The sequence below is a fragment of the Leguminivora glycinivorella genome, chromosome 22, assembly GCF_023078275.1.
Source record: "Leguminivora glycinivorella isolate SPB_JAAS2020 chromosome 22, LegGlyc_1.1, whole genome shotgun sequence".
Taxonomy (NCBI): domain Eukaryota; kingdom Metazoa; phylum Arthropoda; class Insecta; order Lepidoptera; family Tortricidae; genus Leguminivora; species Leguminivora glycinivorella.
The window spans coordinates 14830604-14843899 of NC_062992.1; positions in this window are offsets into that span (position 1 = coordinate 14830604).

The window sequence follows — 13296 nt, forward strand, 5'->3', positions numbered from 1 at the left end:
CGAGTGATAGCGTCAAATGGCAGTTCATTTTCGTCCGAACTGATAGTGAGATATCAGTGGGCCCCTTTTTTTAGCAAGCGAATGAGGAAATCGGACCAGTGCACTTACATTTAATATGACAACTTTACACTTCGTTTTCGAATGGATTTGTTTGGATAAGCTGTATTTCCAAAATTCCGTACAATATGAGACCAAAACGTTTAGGATACGTGAGGTTTTCAAATGAAATTGATACTAGAGATACTAACTACTGACCCGCATCACCAGTATTGTCGGGTGAAATTTGAGTTAAGTAGCTGGAAGTGTTTGACATCGCAAAATACTCCCAAGATAGTATTGGTTTATAAATTGAGCATATAAACAAATTGTTCATATAAATCTTTCCAGAGTGACAGTAAACTTGCCAATTTTTTTTTTGATTAATTTATAAGACCGCGTTATTTTAGAGTCAATATACTAGTTTCTGTACTTAAGCTGTGTAAGTATGCGTCGATAACGATATAGTAGGATCAAGATGGCGATGTTATTACATATCAGCAAAAGTCAGAGAGACTTATGGCTTGTTTTTTCAGCCAACTAGAGGAAATAGGGGCTTATATGTATACCTACCTAAAAGTTTAGTTACACTACTAACTATATAGTTTTGTTAAACGCTAACGAATATTATCAGTGTTAAACTCATCGAAAGGCCTGTGAACTATTCTAGCTTTTTAAGTTACACCTGTAAAGTAATATGGGTGTTTAATATACTGGGTCACAGAATACATATTAGTACAACTGGGTATAATGTTTCTAAGTATATAAGGTGTTAACTAATTTTTTTTTTGCTAGCCTATAATGGTGTCCCACTGCTGGGCAAAGGCTTCTCCCCTTGACCTCCATGACTCCCGGTTTGGTGCCTCTTCCGGCCAGTTAGTGAGAAAGGTGTCTAGGTCATCCCTGCATCTTCTTCTGGGCCTGCCGCGTCCGCGCTCTAATTGTGGCATCCACTTGGTAGCAACACTAGCCCATCTGTCAGGATGCATGCGGCAGACGTGACCAGCCCAGTCCCATTTGAGCCTGGCAGTCCTCCCGCCGATATCGGCAATGCGGGTTTTTGAACGCAGCGTGGTGTTCCGGATACGATCAGTCCTCTTCACACCTAGAATACTACGCTTAATAGCCCGTTGGCAAACCTTCAATTTGGACTTTTGACACTCTGTGAGTGACCACGTTTGTGTACCGTAAGTCAGGACAGGCAGGATACACGTGTCGACGAGTTTTCGCTTCAGTGATAATGGAAGGCTACCCTTCATTAGCTCTTTCATGGACCAGTAGCTCTTCCAGGCATTTTCGACACAGCGCTCAATTTCTTTGTCTTTGTTAACAAATTAGTCAAGGATATTTTTTACGACTCACAGTACTGGAGGCTCCTGGAGTATATTTATGTATGAAACATCATAGGTTTTGTTATGTTTCTTAGGGGAAAGTAGTAAACATATTTATTTATATTATTATTTTAAATTCATTATACGCGATTTAATCCGTTTCCACAGTTTTATTTCATGAGTAACTATCGCGGTAACCGAAGACAATATTATATTTGCTATGTTAAATAAAACACCCTGTTAATAAAATAGTTAAATGAGACATCTCTAGACACTACCGTGACATGACAGACAGTGTGGAACGTCCTGACAGGCAAAATTACATTAAAGGGGATGGTTATTTAGAAAATAAATTACAATATTTTTTTATTCGGTAAATGAAAACCAAAAAATTATATGAAAATCAAGTCAATTGTTTTGATGTTAATTAAGGCCCCTTAAAATATCCGTGACTAATTTGGTAACACCTTATATTTATAAAAAGGTGTTAGGTAAAAATATTTTCAGGTCCATCATTCAAGCTCTACTAACATTTAAAAACGTTTTCTTTCACCTTCATATAACTTTCATTACCCAGACATATTAGTATCTAGGCAACGTAAGGCACCCAAAGTAAACAACTATTCATCTTTCAGTTCAAAGTCAATGGTATATCTAAACGTAATAAAGTTTCTACGAATTCAGAAACCTAATAAATATTCAAATCAAATAAATGTCTTACCGTCAGCAACGAAAATTCCATTACAGGAAAAATTATAAATATAAATACTTGAGTTCATATTAAATACTAATACCTACAAACGTTTATTACAAGGGCTCTTGTACACGTCAATATACACAAATTAGAATATATGAAATATACATATACCTATATGAATAACCACAAAATTAAAATTTTGAAAAATCCCGACATAGTGGACCGATTTTCATGAAACATGGCTAAGAACATTCCTGACTAACTCAGCTTTTAAACAAAAAAAACTAAATCTAAATCAGTTCATCCGTTTGGGAGCGACGATGCCACAGGCAGACACACACAGACAGACAGACAGACAGACACGTCAAACTTATAACAACCCGTCGTTTTTGCGTCGGGTGTTAAAAATACTGAATTAACCAAATCTCGCCAAGGTTGTTAGTCATCAAATGCTAAATGTACGTATCTTATCTTATCTACAAAACGTCAAAACTCATGCCAGGGGCTCTGTCACAACAAGAACATCAAGTAAAGAGAGATTTACAAAATGATTTCGCCCGAAAGCTGCTAACACTTCGGTTATTTACACAATTTCATATCGAACGTTATTACGAACTCCTCGCTCGCTTAACGACTTTATTGCTAACCGTACAATGCTAAATTACGCCGAAAGTGAATATAAAACTTACATTTGTTTGTTTGAACAACGATTGTGGCCAAAGTTTTCCAATTCCAGGGAACCTAGCCAACGTCACAGTCGCTTACGGTTCGTAAGCGTAACGTAGCTAGATCTCCCTCTTTTCTGTAGCGGCACGACTACAGAACATCCATACTAATCCATACTAATATTATAAATGGGAAAGTGTGTGTGTCTGTTTGTTTGTCCGTCTCTCACGGCAAAATGGAGCGATGAATTGACGTGATTTTTTAAGTGGAGATAGTTGAAGGGATGGAGAGTGACATAGGCTATTTATTGTCTCTTTCTAACGCGAGCGAAGCCGCGGGCAAAAGCTAGTATACTATAATACTAGAAAGCTGACGGCGGATAGCTTATTGATCATAATACGGTTGTCGTTGTGTGCATGCGTGATGACACGACTCGCTAGTCGTAGGTACGCATGTACACAGACATGGAAATGATATGCGTGTATTGCACAATAGGCCAATAGTAGAGTCCATCTACAAGTGTGTGTGGGTTCAATTGAGAGTGGCGTATTCGATACAAACCGCCTGACATGTCCGATGTCCTTCCTTGCCATATCTGCGTGCGTAGCCGAGTGCACAAACGCTCACGCCAGACTACCTTTCGCGGCGTTTAGTTTTCGTTTCGCGTCGCAGAAATGCCATTCGGCTACCTGGCTGGGTTTCGTATCTAGCTCTCCATACCGCTCTTTTGTGTGGCGCGACAGAGCCAGACGGCGGCGCCACGTAGCGTCAAAGACGTTGGCTAGGCCGACAGGCGTGGCGAGATAGCGTTATTTAACGCAAGTAACGACAATTCGAAGGAGGGAGAAACAACAAGTCTTACTGCGAGTTTGTCACTGACATACAAGTAAGTAAATAAATGTTACGACAATTCGAAGGAGGGAGAAACAACAAGTCTTACTGCGAGTTTGTCACTGACATACAAGTAAGTAAATAAATGTTACGACAATTCGAAGGAGGGAGAAACAACAAGTCTTACTGCGAGTTTGTCACTGACATACAAGTAAGTAAATAAATGTTACAGGACATTCTTTCACAGATTGATTGAGGCCACGGTAAACTCAAAAAGGCTTGTGTTATATATATATATATATATATATATATATATATAACTAGCTTTTGCCCGAGGCGTCTTTCGCGTTAGAAAGAGCCAAAAAAGTAGCCTATGTCACTATCCATCCCTTCAAGTATCTCCACTTAAAAAATCACGTCAATTCGTCGCTCCGTTTTGCCGTGAAAGACGGACAAACAAACAGACACACACACTTTCCCATTTATAATATTAGTATGGAAAGACAAAATATTACGTTCAAAAATGGGACGCTTTAACGCATTTTTATTGCCTTAAAGTACACTTTATCAAGAAACTAACTTATCTTATAAGATACTCGTAAGGTAAATGCGACCGTAAAAAGTTGTATATTTACATGACAAGCGAAAGTATTCGATAAACCTCAACTTATATTAGTTCGTAACTTTTATACGAATACGAGATTTAGATTATGCGAAGAGTAGAAACGGAAGTTTTTGCAGGGCGATATTTTACTTTGAAATATTTGTAAAAAAAACTGTGTCTTAAAGGATTTTGACTTTTTAAAGGCAAAAAATATAAAATAAATAGTTGTTTTACAAACGAGCAAAGTTATTAAAGTTATTGTTCAATGGCACATGCCAATATTACTACCCGAATAAGCAAAATATTCGTATATTTTCAAAAAGTGGAATCTTGAGCGTTGCGAGGGTTTCAAAGCACGAAGGTTGAACAAAGATTGCCACCGAGTGAAGCACAAAACTTTTCTCCACCTAACATGAACAAAATATTAAGGCTGCTTTAAAAAAAAAACGTCAAAATAATGTAAAGTTGATAGTTTTAGTCGGTGAAATACTACACTTTCCGTTATCCAATAGATTTATTTAATTCAAATTTCAGTTAGAGCATCTTATTATCTTGATTTTTTATAAGACTGGATTTTTGAAAACCAAGTCACTGAATTAATTATGATTTTTTCTCTAATGCACGTTTAGAAAAACTCACGAATAGAGCTGAATTAGTCGATCTTATTTGTAAAATTTGGACAATTTTGATTACTAAAACAGGTAAATTTATAATTCTTATACCCTGTACTACAAACTTCTCAGACTACATTTTGATTATAAGGTTTTAAAAAAGAGTAAGCGAGGCTAAGACGAGTTCAATTTTTTTCAGAAATTACCTAAAATTAAGTGACAATTTCTTTGAAAATCTTCATGACATCGAAGTAATTTTTATACTTAATTAATCTGCAACGTTTACTTAAATTGCTGTTATGCCTTAGTGATTATAAATTGCTATTATTTATTTTTGGCAATTTTTTGAAAACGAGCCTTCACCGGTACAATTATTACCACTTTTGGACATTTTCTCATATTTTGTTAGACCAAGTAGAAAAAGTCCTATAATGTGATTTATATTTGTAAACTACTCGCAAAGCCCTTTAATTTGATATCACACACTGTATGATCAAGCGCTCGGTTGCGATTTCACTGTTTTTCACACGAAAGCCCTCTTAACTGAAAAACATCAAACTAAATTAAATCCATCAATCTACTTTTTAGGGTTCCGTAGTCAACTAGGAACCCTTATAGTTTCGCCATGTCTGTCTGTCTGTCCGTCCGTCCGTCCGTCCGTCCGTCCGTCCGTCCGTCCGTCCGTCCGTCCGCGGATAATCTCAGTAACCGTTAGCACTAGAAAGCTGAAATTTGGTAACAATATGTATATCAATCACGCCAACAAAGTGCAAAAATAAAAAATGGAAAACAATGTTTTATTAGGGTACCCCCCCTACATGTAAAGTGGGGGCTGATATTTTTTTTTATTCCAACCCCAACGTGTGATATATTGTTGGATAGGTATTTCAAATGAATAAGGGTTTACTAAGATTGTTTTTTGATAATATTAATATTTTCGGAAATAATCGCTCCTAAAGGAAAAAAAGTGCGTCCCCCCCCCCTCTAACTTTTGAACCATATATTTAAAAAATATGAAAAAAATCACCAGCTTAAGACATCAAGTTAAAATTGTATTAAATTACTTTGCACTCTCGTGGATAAAACGCAATTTTGCTATCCGTTTTCAAATAATCAAGAGAGGCTTACCCAGATGTTGTGGTGAAAGACTTAATAAATTATCAATGACGCATCTAAACACAGTTTTCGTGTAAACTTCATCCTGTTCGGTAAATAGGCAAAGTCTATTAAATGTTTCCCAAGTCTTCAGAGCGCTCTTATTGAAACATCGGCCATATTGGATCTGTGACGTCACAGCTAAACTTTAATTTAGTTTTTAAGTGTTCTGACTATATAACATTTAATATTAACTCTCCTTGCCCGTGTGGCGACAGGTTAACTTTCACCACCCCCTTTCTTCCTGTGGGTGTCGTAGAAGTCGACTGTGGGATATGGCTTAAATTGTGGCGTAAAAGAGGCTTGCAACCTGTCACTGCAATGTTACAATTTCGTTTTCTTTCAACCACTTAAACCGGCCCCTTAACCGCCCATGCCTCTCCTAAACACCAGAAGTGTTGGAAGTACGTTGCTGGCCTTTCAGATGGGTCGGAAATACTGCAGGCAACAGTTCATACCACAGTTTAGCTTAAATTTTATAAAGCACTAAAGCAAAAGCCTTACCAACTTAAACTCCAAGTTGATTAACACAGAGTTGAGTTTTGTATGCACTTGTCATATTTTGTGTGTGTGATCATTAGTAGGTGTTATTAGTGAAGCTGTTTGTTGGTTAACTACCCTCATTAGTTGCGACAGAGTAGCTGCGAGACAGAGATGTACTCAATATAGGAAAACCAGCGACCCGACCCGGCTTCGCATTGGGAGTAAAGCACAAAAATAATTCAATTCAATTCATTAAAACCGAAATAAATTACACATATGAAAGAAAACCGGCCAAGAGCGTGGCGGGCCACGCTCAGTGTAGGGTTTCGTAGTTTTCCGTATTTTTCTCAAAAACTACTGAACCTATCAAGTTCAAAGTAATTTTCCTAGAAAGTCTTTATAAAGTTCTACTTTTGTGATTTTTTTCATATTTTTTAAACATATGGTTCAAAAGTTAGAGGGGGGGGACGCACTTTTTTTCCTTTAGGAGCGATTATTTCCGAAAATATTAAGATTATCAAAAAACGATCTTAGTAAACCCTTATTTATTTTTAAATACCTATTCAACAATATATCACACAAATAATGATACTATGTATCTACCTATGTGTGAATGTGAATTTTAAACTTGTCATTTTTATTTTTGTATGTAGCTCTTGTCGTGTATTTTGTTAGCATTAATAATATTTATATTCTCATTTTAAGTGAATTGTACAAATTCTTATGGGAATAAAGAATCTTTAAACCTACGTTGGGGTTGGAATGAAAAAAAAAATCAGCCCCCACTTTACATGTAGGGGGGGTACCCTAATAAAACATTTTTTTTTTCATTTTTTATTTTTGCACTTTGTTGGCGTGATTGATATACATATTGGTACCAAATTTCAGCTTTCTAGTGCTTACGGTTACTGAGATTATCCGCGGACGGACGGACGGACGGACGGACGGACGGACGGACGGACGGACGGACGGACGGACGGACGGACGGACAAACAGACATGGCGAAACTATAAGGGTTCCTAGTTGACTACGGAACCCTAAAAAGTGACCAAGGCCTCCAGTGCCTGAGGCTGGAAACGAACCAGCGTACCCTGCAATCGCGGCAGATGCCTATTTCCGCTCGGCCACCCAGGTCACAGCCTGGCACTGTCACAGCACTGGAGGCCTTGGTCACTTTTTCTGTCATATGTGTAATTTATTTCGGTTTTAATTTATATATATAGTGGTGTGACTACTTTAAGATAGCACAAGTTGAAATATTTTCAATAGATTATAATTTGACTTGTGTTAATTAGAATCAGTTCAATTCAATTTATTTATTGTTCGAATGTGAGTGGTTATAAATGATGATAGGGTTAATAGGTAAGGTACAGCGGGTCAAATCTTGACTGGGGGACAATTGTAACTGATCCATTTTTTCCATGATGTTGAGTTCTGAACACGCCTACCATATAAAACCGGTAGACACTATTTAATTATGCAAACATTGTAAAACATGGAAAAAATGGACCAGTTACATTTGCCCCCCAGTTAAGTTAAGTTGTTACCAAAATTTAACTCGCTGTCAGTTTTGTGACGATAATTATAAATAAGCATGAAATTTTAATAAAAATATCGTTTTTGTGTTAATTACATAAATTTTAAGCGATAATCTACATTCAGAACGTGAAAAAAGTTAATTTTTAGACAGATTGTATGCTTGATTGTCGTCATAAAAAGTCATCAGTTTGCGAGTTAATTTTTGTTAACACCTTAGTGCGTTATCAGATTATCCGATCCGATATCGGATGTCGGAAGAATTTCAATAGCAAAAATCAAAGATGGTGGCTTAAATGTATGGGATATCGGCCCTACATCCGATATCGGATCGGATAATGTAAAAACGCACACGCTAAACTTTGGGTCCCAGATTCTGAAAATGCCCATATGTATCATGGATAATTCAAAACATAACGTAAGTACAACATGTATTAATAACAGTAAAATCAAAAAGAACTCTCTACAGATGCCTACCCTGTGTTTTACATTATTAAATCGGTCCGTCCGTCCATCTCGCTTCCCTTTGTGCTCTACCGGTACAGTAAGCATGACCAACTTTTAAAGAAATACTGGACATCCAGCCAACATGATACTAGCTATTTAGCATAAAATATGTCGTACCAGTTGCTGAGTGAAGCCGGTTGCAAACGCTAGTATTAGTAATATTAAATATGCGCATGATATCGTATCCAATATTCTGTAAAGCTGTAATATCGTCAATATTTTGTCGGCACATTGCATCGTCGCACCTCGTTACGCGGATCTGATGCCATTTGAATTAATATGTACGGTCCAAGGCATAGCAGGTAGCGAGTAGCGTTTCTAATTTTTAAATATGATTTTTTAGTACCATTGATACGTGGTGAGGTGTTAAATAAGATGTTGAGTTTCACTAGCTATTTTCCTCTCGTGGGTGTCGTAAAAGTAGGTAGACTTTTCGATTTAGGTTCATTGTATTGTGAAAAATAGGCTATCTACCTGTCACAGCAGTACGTATTATGATTGTCCATAGACATTGCCGTCATTGGTCTTATTCTAAATTCGTATGGAACTACGCCTAAGAATAACATAAAATAAACATACCCAAAAATTAAGAAATGAGCCGAAATAAGAAAATACGCAAACAACTAAATAAATATGAACAAAGACTACAGACGAAAGTGACGAATGAAGAATGGCACCAATTTAAAAACTTATAAATAAAATAAATAAATAAATATTATACGACTTATATTATACTAGCTTTTGCCCGCGGCTTCGCTCGCGTTAGAAAGAGACAAAAAGTAGCCTATGTCACTCTCCATCCCTTCAACTATCTCCACTTAAAAAATCACGACAATTCGTCGCTCCGTTTTACCGTGAAGGACGGACAAACAAACAGACATACACACTTTTCCATTTATAATATTAGTATGGATTATGGGGCTTAGTAGGTAGGGTCACTACACACTAGGTCAGACCGATTATCAAAAAACACATGGGACAGTTGAAATGCGATTATCGTTTTTTCCTGTACCTTACGCCACCCGCGACGTACGTGGATGTTACACCCGGAAGGGAGCCAAGACTATTAATCTGATTAAACCCCAATCCGGGGATAAAAGGGCCCGCGGGCCGGCAATTGAATCCGTGACGGCCTAGCCGAGACGATACGACAAGCGTCGACGCTAGACGCCGCTCGAAACGCAAGCTGGCTCTGTCGCGCCAATACCACAGTATAATCAAGAGTACTATCGTACAATAAATAACATTGATATTTTTACACGTTAAACTTTCGTGAGACATATTCAAATAATTAATTTAAATACGGTTGTACTCACGTTATTATATCGCTATTGCTGCGACATGTTTCGGGCCAATTCGGAGGCCCCTCTTCAGGCATATAGAAGTTCACGCGACGGCTAAACTCCGCAGACTAACCGCGCCGCCCGCCGCTCCGCCCGCTGCGCGCGCGCTGATAGGACGGGGGCGGGGGGCGCAGAGCAGTCTGCAGCTGTAGTTGTCGTGTAGAGTTCTGGTAGCGCGGCTGTGTCGACCGACGAAGGTAAGCACACTGCACTTGCAGTGTGCTTACCTTATGCCTATATGCCTGAAGAGGGGCCTCCGAATTGGCCCGAAACATGTCGCAGCAATAGCGATATAATAACCTGAGTACAACCGTATTAAATTAATTATTGATATTTTTGCTCATAATTTGTCCAGTTTGGAGAACAAAGTTGTAGTAACAGTAAGGTGACGGACCCAATCATGGACAGTTTAAGAAAAAAATTCGCCTGTTTTTGATATTTCACTGATAAATGTAAAAATTCTACGGCTAAGCGTGTTAAATCTTGAATGTCCTATCCTTCTTTTACATTTCAAGCGTATTGCAGAATAGATACTCCTATTGGTTTCTTCATAGTTAACAAATTAAAACTAGGTATTTTTTCTCCAATTATGGACGGCAGTTCTCCAGTAATGGATCCCCCATTATGGACAGTGAAATAAGTTTAAAATTTTACTTTTAAAGCCAACTGATACGCAATGAGTCAATTTTATACACCATAAATACAATTAGTTTGGGTTATTTTAACATTTCTTGTAAATTTTGGTTTTGTAAATTGTTCCTTGTCCATTATAGGAGGTACGCAGTTTTTCGGGTCCAGTAATGGACACTCGCAAAATAACGTCATCTCTTTATATCTTTGGAGCAACAAACTAGTATGTTTTATACCTTATCTCATGCTTAATGCAGTAAGTAAAACGCATTCAAGATTACACCGTGCGTTATTTTTTTATTATTTTATACATGAACTCAACTCTCTTAGCAACATTACTAAGAATTCGTCTTGATATTTTTTTCAGTAAACTGGTGAATTTTATCTTGTCGCCAAATCCTTCAGAAATAACCGAATTAATTGAAACTTCAAAATGAAACAGCTCTACAACTCTAGTTTATGGTACATAGCCGTCAGTTTTTAGAAACTTATTTTAGATACTTATTTTTAAGGATTTGTGTTTTTTTGTCCATAATGGCATCACCGTCCATTATGGGGTATTTTACCTTAATGTAGGAAAATTTAGGCCTATATTTATATATCTTTTTGTAAAACGTATTTTTAAATGGCTGTTTGTTTTCTAAATAAACTAAATATATGCATATGTAGTTAGTTTATTTAGGAAAAATCGCCCGAGAATCGCCGTCGAGATTATCCGAGGTGTGCCAATACGGAAGATAGACAGAGATAGCTAGCTAGGATAACGATAATATCGTTAGAGTTTGTGCATTTGGCTATGCATGCACCCTGTAATATGTGTACTTAATTAGGTGAGAGGGATTTGATTTGTAAACACGAGGGTAATGGAGGATTCGAGTTTTTATTCGTTTGGGGGTAATGAGGGTGCTTTTATTTGTAGCTTTTGACTCGTGCTCCTAAGTACTCTGACTTAACCTTTATTTTTAACTGTTATACGCAAATTATTTTGAAAGGAAAAATAATAGTACATTACTACAGAGGCCGGGACAAATGGGGTTGCGGGCAACCCCATTTCCCGCTGAGGTATGTATAGTGCTTTTCTCAAACATGGTATGAAATAAATAAAGTCTACTGAAAATAGTAACTTTGGATGGCTGTATCTCCTAAACGGTGCGTCGTAGCGCAAAAATAATCAAATTTTCGTTTCCCTTTAATACCCCGTATACGCCTATAAAAAAACAAAAAATAAAAAAAAACGAAAAAAATTTTTTTGTATGAAAACGCACCCAAAATTAAATATTGTCTAGGGCCCGTACCAGTTGCAGTCGGCACGTCTATAAAGCCCCTTATAGTTTTTTTTAATTGGCTAAATACCTGGATGTTATGTCACAATTATTTGTGTGTGGAAATTAAAAAAGAAGACTTTGCCGGCCTTGGCCTGCAAGGTTTGTATGAAATTCCATTATCTATCAATCGTCCTAGCCGCACCTGCAACGTCATACTTCGCTGCCAATTATAAGGCACATAACATCAATATTTCATACCATGTTTGAGAAAAATAAATAAATATTGGCGGACATCTTACACAGATCAACCAAGCCTCAAGCTTGTACTATGGGATGGGTGCTAGGCGACGATATAAAACATCCATGACTCAGGAACAAATACCTGTGTTCATCACACAAAGAAATTCCCTTACCGGGATTTGAACCCGAGACCATGGCTGAGCAGACACGGTCACTACGCGCTAGGCCAGACCGGTCGTCAAAAAATAAAGAAAATATAAAAATGTACGTCCTCCACATCGAGATTATAGAGCTTTTGTTTAAAATTATTAATACTATTTTTCTGAAAAGTCGCTGCACTTGTTTATCAATATGCAGTGTATTAATAAGCGTGTTTTATGTACCTATAGTAAACTAGCTTTTTCCCGCGGCTTCGCTCGCGTTAGAAAGAGAATAAAGTAGCATATGACACTCTCCATCCCTTCGACTATTTCCACTTAAAAATCACGTCAATTCGTTGCTCCGTTTTGCCGTGAAAGACGGACACACAAACAGATACACACTTTCCCATTTATAATATTAGTATGGATTATGGATATTATTTAATATTATAGGACATTCTTCCACAGATTGCTAAGCCCCACGGTGAGCTCAAGAAGGCTTGCGCAGTGCCGTGCAGTACAGTTGCAGTAGTGCAGCTGAAGTCGTGCAGTGGCAGTCGTGCAGTCGGCTATTGACGACGGGTACCTAAAGTACAGATATAGTGCGAAAAGGCTTTCAGTCGTATTTTTCCGGAAACGTTCGTATTTGTCATGCTAGTTCAGCCAATGTCAGACTGCTGAGACTGACTGAAATAGCATGACACGTTCGTATGTTTCCGTAACAATACGAAGGCAAATCTTTTCGCACTACAACTGTATACTTCGTGCACTATTGCATGACCCCATTCTTTACAATCGGCGTAGGCGGCGATATTCAAGAAAAACACCGTCGCTTTAATATTCTAGCGACTACCGAGCCACCGCCACCCGCCGCGCTCCGCAGAAAAAATATAAGCAAAATGGCGGCAAAATTGATTTTATTCTATTAATCGAATCCTGCAGTTTCTGCGGTAAACAACAGCGATTGGAGTCAACAAGAACGTGATTTTAATTTCTGTATTTTATTTCTACAGCCTTCACCTGCGAAGGGGTTCCTGCAGACTAAAAAGTAAATAAATAAATTAACAAAAAAAGGTTTATTTAGGAATACACATGTAGTATAAGATTAATAAGCTAATTGTAAAATGCATGAATTGTTTGTAGGAAACAAAAGGCTTTTTTTTACTTTTTTCTACAGTATGGGGTTCTTCAAAAAAAGAATCATTTTTTAATGGGTCGGTG